This window comes from Astatotilapia calliptera, chromosome 3 (genome assembly GCF_964374335.1).
Source record: "Astatotilapia calliptera chromosome 3, fAstCal68.1, whole genome shotgun sequence".
NCBI lineage: Eukaryota > Metazoa > Chordata > Actinopteri > Cichliformes > Cichlidae > Astatotilapia > Astatotilapia calliptera.
Window position 1 is genome coordinate 79,209,289 of NC_137424.1, and position 6,297 is coordinate 79,215,585.

The window sequence follows — 6,297 nt, forward strand, 5'->3', positions numbered from 1 at the left end:
AAGACTCGACTTTACACCGTGTTCGTGTTTTCCTCTGAAACAATACGAGGGGACGTATTGTGTAATCTGTAGTGGAATACAGTTTAAAAGTAACCTTCCCAACACTGTAAATGGGCCTATACTGCTGTACTTTAATATCGGTCATAAGGGTGGTACTACAAGAGCTATATATTTTATGAGGTGGTACTCATTGTGAGAAGTTTGAGAATCACTGCCTTACATTTATTTATTTATGCTTTTATTATTTGTATTTAACCAGAGAAAAGGTTAAAAAAGTGATTTTGGGAACATTTTTGTCTCTTTTGTAGACCTGGACACTCTTTTTATTTTATGAAAAATAAACAAAATATCAATTAGAAAAAAATCTTTCTTCAAGGCAGTCCAGAAACACACTCATCTTTTACCTTCCACGTTCACTATATTTCTAAACCACTTTAAAACAACATAACGGCTGACCAAAGTGCTGTAAAAGAAAACAACAATTAAGCCATAAATCAGTACAGCTACGTGTAAAGAGTAAAAGTTTCAGACAGATAACAACTCATACTGGGTTAAAAGTCAAGGAGAAAAGAAGCGATTGAGCCTGTCTGACCTCCAGAGGAAGCTCATTCCACATTTTAGGAGCCAAAGCTGCAAAGGCTTTCCTGTCTCCTCAGGATTTATTAAATGTCTTCAGTCAAACGCATCTGGTTAGCTGAGGAACAGGTGACGGCATGTGAGGGTGAAGCACCTCAGACAAATAAGAAGGGGCAACACCATTAAGAGATTTAAAAACCAAAAAAAGAAGAATTTAAAATGAAACTTAACAGGAAGCCATGAAGGGGTACTAAAGGGCCACAACCTTTTCTCTCTGTCACTTGATGAGTTTTCATAGACCTTCTCAATCATTTAAAAAAGGACATGTTATCTTACTGACACATTATTTTTAATGCCATAGTTTATCCATAACAGTGACACCACTTCCACGTTTCACGTTTGGCATTATTGTTAGAATTATTATGAGGGAAGTTTTTATTTATGGGGATAAAAACAGATAGCATTGTTATATTTGTATAAACTTTATCAAACCAAACATTACAATGTGCTTTACAAAACACGTGACTCAGAATAGCATGCAATCATTCAGGCACCATAACAAAGGGTTAAAATAGCACAATTGTAAATTATAACAAAGAAATAGGAACATTTGGTGTATCCAGTTAAAATAAACCTGCACTCAACGCTTTTCTTTTCAAGCTCCTTAGACTACGATGACACAAAGCAAGATAAACAATGAATGAATGCCAAAATGAATGAGTTGACATTATTATTCCTTTTTAAAATGACAGAAAATACCAAATACAGCAGAAGGTTGTGGCTTTAGCTGGCTGAGATGTTTCTATGTAGGTTTTACATCTTCTCTCTCAGTTGGGTGTGAGTTCAATTTAATGTCATTTACAACAACAGTCACCTGGAGGCGTTTATATTGTAAGGTAGATCCTACAGAGAAAGTGGAGGGAGACGAGGATAAAAACACGCTGTGGAACAGAGCCAGACAATAAAAGTAACTACTGCTCCAGAGCTTAATACAGGGAACTGTAATGATGAAACCATCAAGCGTGTTTCACTGCACTCTCAGAAATATGAAGCTGGGAGAAGTTAGTTTATATATGAAACTATTTCATTTGAGCTTAGTTTCTGTTAGTTTCAGTTTCCGTTTTTATTCATTATTATGTTGTGGAGAGCATATGTCAGAGGCCGGATTATGAAAGTACGTACAGGAATTACGATAAAAACACAGAACTTCACAGAATCCATCAGAGTCTCATCACAAGTTGCAACCAAACCAACCAATGCTGAAAATAATGATATGTGTTTTTAAATGTTTTCATATCTATTTTTAATACCCTTGGCTATCAGATCATATTTCTGTCATGGTCTCTGAGTTCTGGCCCGCCTTCTCTCTCTCTCTCTTGTCTTCCTGTCTCAGTAAGCATGTGTGGGCATGTGCTGCTTACCTCTCTTAGATGTGGTTCCTCCAGTCTTTCCCGCCCTCCTGTCAAACCCTCACATGTTGAAGACTGACTCAGCTGCTCCTCAGCGCCTGGAGGAAGAGGACGAATGATAGAGTGAGAAGCTGTACAGCAAGTGGCTTCTTGATTTTTGAAAGCAGTTTTTGGCATAATCTGGATTGAGAGTGGATCAGAACGGCGAGCTGTAGTGTGGTGTACAGTGGGAAAGAAAAAAGGAGGGGCGAAGGAAAGATTCTTTGAGGGAACGGCGTTACAAAAAACACTGGAAAAAAAGAAAATTAATTAATTAATTGATTGATTAATTTTTAATTTTGTACTGTGTAAAGGTTTGTTTCCAGGTGAAATAACTTTAATAGAATATGATTTTTAATTAATTTTTTTCTGAGTTTTTTTTTTTTTTTTAACTTTTATTTGGTTTACTCGGGTGTGAAACTACAAGGAAAGCCGATCTCCTCTTCTTTCCTCAGAAGTGATCTGTGGCCGTCTGAATGACTTTTCCATTCCTTCCACAGATGTGCTTTCACAAAGTGTGAAGCTGGATGGATGTAATCACAGCTTTTTAGTCCCATACAAATCAGCAGGAGCTCCCGCCTCTGTCTGCAAACAGGCCCAGCAGCATTATTCTGCTGGTGAATGCATTTAACTCAGTGAAGAGCATGAAACACGAGGCCTTCACCCTGCAAAGCCCAGAGTGTCAGGCTTGAACCAGGAATTATTGAAGTTTTTGAGAGTCCCACAACATCAGAGGGATTTTTACTGCCCAAGAAAAGAAGTAAATTGTAATTTATATGTTTAAGGAATAAGCTGAGAAGGAGAAAGTAAGAGATGTACGAAGTCACACACACACTGGAGAGTGTGATTAGACAGTTTGTGAAAGAGGAAACATGAAAGTGAGAGGAAAAGGAAGTTAAAAAGGAGAATTCAAAAACAAGAGAAAGAAAAGGGAGAGTAAGAAGAGGTCGAGCTCACAGGAAGAGAAAAAGTGGAGCATTGTAGAAATTTGGAGGGATGTTGGCGTTCATGCCAAATTTTGCAGATATGTAACATGGAGGGAGGAGCAGAGGTGACCTTTGACCAGCCACTCAAGGCACTTCATGATGACCGATGTCAGTACAACAGGGCGGTAGCATTTCAGCCAGGAGACCTCTGATTTCTTAGGAACGGGAATGACGGTGGTTGTTTTGAGGGATGTGGGGACCCCTGACTGTCTCAGGGAGAGGTTGAAGATGTTGGTGAACACCCCTGCCAGCTGGTTGGCGCATGCTCTGAGAACCCGGTAAGCTTCTCCAAGATCGTATTCATATTGCGTTCAATGTGCACAGTCTGAGTACTCACGGCTGTCCTCACTGCTTCAATCATGGCAGTCAGCTTTGTGGGGTTCTGAACAGCTGTGACAGCAACACCGGGAATGTTTTGCAGACGTCCACACACAGCTTCACAGTGGTCCCCCTGAGGGTGTCCAATTAATTTCATCTGCATACTTTCCCAGTAATTCTGCTATTACAGTTGTATACATGATTTCTGTCATGGTCCGGGTGAGTGCCGGGTCTTCCCACAGGGCGTTTCCACCCCTGGGTGGAGCCGACACATCATGCTGAGAGGCTGCACCTGAGCCTAATTGGAATTGCCGGCTTGTTAAGAGCAGCGCTCAGACTCACACCTCGCCAGATCATCTGCAAACCTTTGTCAGTCAGGGCTTCCACAGTTTCAGCTGTTCTTAGCCGTTTCATGTTTTTTCTGACGTTTGTGCTTTCTCCACTCTCAGAGGACCTCCGGACATTGCAAAGCCACTGCTGTAATTTGTTTAGATTTCAGCGCTGGTCTGCTCACAGTTTCTCCGTGCCCACCTGCCCAGTGTTCAGGATTCCCCCCCAGGAGTTCCTGTACTGGCAGATTACCCAGTGTTGGGTTCTCCATCCCATCCACAACAGCCCCATGGCTTCCACCGCGGACACTTCTAGTGCTCTTTTTAGCTTTATTTAATAGAAATGCCAAGTCGGCCATGTGTGTTTCACAGTGAAAGGTTATGAATTTCTGAGTTAAACCTGTGTGTCTCCAAGCGGAGTAATACGAATCATAGTGTGCCTCAAAGCTAATGTTATTGCCAATCATGTTCCAAGTTCATGTTCCAGAGTAGAGTTTCTAGTGTGTTTTTTAAGTTTATTTAGGCTGCCGCTAGCCCTCAGTTCCTCGAGTGTTTTTGAGTTATTCCTTGATTACGTTGAGCAGTTCTAGGTAATGTTAAGCTCTTTGAGCACCTCTCACTGTTTTCGCTGTTTGCATCAGAATCAGAATCAGAATCAGAATACTTTATTGATCCCTGGGGGAAATTATTGCACCATTGCAAATAAAGCTTTGTCATGCTCGGTCCCTGCGCCTCAGAGTATTGTTTGCCTCTGTTTTTCCCACTGGCCTCAGGCCGTGACAATTTCTCTCCAATTCAGGCAGATTTTCTGCAGAAGATCACGACCCAGCAGACTAGGCCTCTCTCCTTGCACCACACGTAGCGTCGCTGCAGTTTCTTGACCCTGATATGCTGATGCACCTCTATAGCGCCAAGCGGGTGAATGCATTCACCGGTGTACTGTCTCAGTCGCTTGGAAAGCCGGCATCCCGCCCAAGTGCCACAAGCTGTGGTAGGTGGCTTGGCTGATCACGGAAGCCGAGGCCCCTGGCTCAACCTCCATTTACTGCTCTTCCCATTTACATGGATAATGGCATAGATGGGCTCCACAAAGCACTTATTAAATCCATGTAAATGCATGTTTAGTTTGGGTTAAGTTTTCCAATTCCTTCTTTAGTTCTCCTTCATTTCTTGGCTTAGTGCCCCCATTTTCTTGCAATTATGGCAGATACTGTCTTTACAAACACAGTACTTGCCAAAATGTGCCTCCAACACTCTTAGATATTTGATGTGCATCGGCTTAATTCATATTGTTGTCAGCTTTCCATAGGTCTTTAGTGTTATTAGCTGCTGTTTCTCTTGCTTTAGTAATTTCCAACGCTTTCTTAAAGTCCAGTGTGGGCTCCGCTAACAACAGCATGTCATCCAGCATGCCTCCAACTCAGTGCTCTGAAAGCTGTCTCAGCTCCACCACATATGCAGCCATTGAAACTCCTGCGTGAATGAGTCTGGAATTTGAAACGCTGAACAGTCACGGAGGGTTTCAGGCAGTAATGATTTTGCACCAACGTCACCAGTTCTTTGAAGCTGAAGTCCACAGGTTTCCCAAGTATTGTTAGGTTACATATCAACTCTTACATCCTTGATCCACATGCACTGAGAAGAACTGAACTTTTTTTTTTCGTCCTCAATGCCGTTTGCCAAAAAAGTGTTCCAGCCTATCATATTCAATCCAGTCACCGTCTGTGAACTCCATGAGTGATCCAATCATAGTGATAGATGCAAATTGGTGATCTGACTGCAAATTCCGTAGCAAAAACTCAAAGCTGTCTACATTTAGTTTTTACGCTCATCACCAAAAAGGTGTTATAACCTCAGGAAAATGATGCTCGCAAACTAAGAGCCTTAATCGGGACATTTAATGATGACTTTCTGAGACGTCAACAGTTAGCCACAACACATACAGAAACCTGAAACATTCCAGCAGGGAAAACTCTGAAAAACCTCTGAAGGATCCAGGGTGCAACGCCACGAACACTCTGTACAACAGCCACATTAACCATTTACCCCACATATTTAAACTATCTGTCACCATGTATTTAGGTTTAGTATTATTCACTTATATCACAACTCTGCACCACATGTTATGTGAGCTCCTGTTAACCCACTGTTTTTTGTGAGATTTAATCATTAGGATTAACATGTAAAACACTGACAAACACATTTAGTCATAATTGTTGCAAAATCGGTCTTTGTAAAATTGAGAAAATACCTGTAGTTTAAACTTAAACTAACTTGACAAGGAGTCAAAAATTAAAAGCTGGCTAGAGGAGGGGTACAGGATCTCAGAGAAGTAGGGTCAGAAATGTCCCCATCAGCGCTTTCTGTCTAGATCCCGGTGCATGTTTTGCTTGCTTTGCAATGTTGTTTTGCAGTTCATATGACCGTTTAATAAACTGCGTTTCAATATTTATCTTTTCTAGAGGATATTTGAGTGATTTTAATTGGATCTTTCAATAAAAAGGTGAATCTCTACATCATCCGGTGGTCATCATTTTATCTTCAAAATTTGCGACCCAACACCCTTAAAAAATTTAAAAAAAAAACAAAAAACTTCATCATCTGTGCTCATGAGCTGACATCATGTAGTTCATCTTCTCA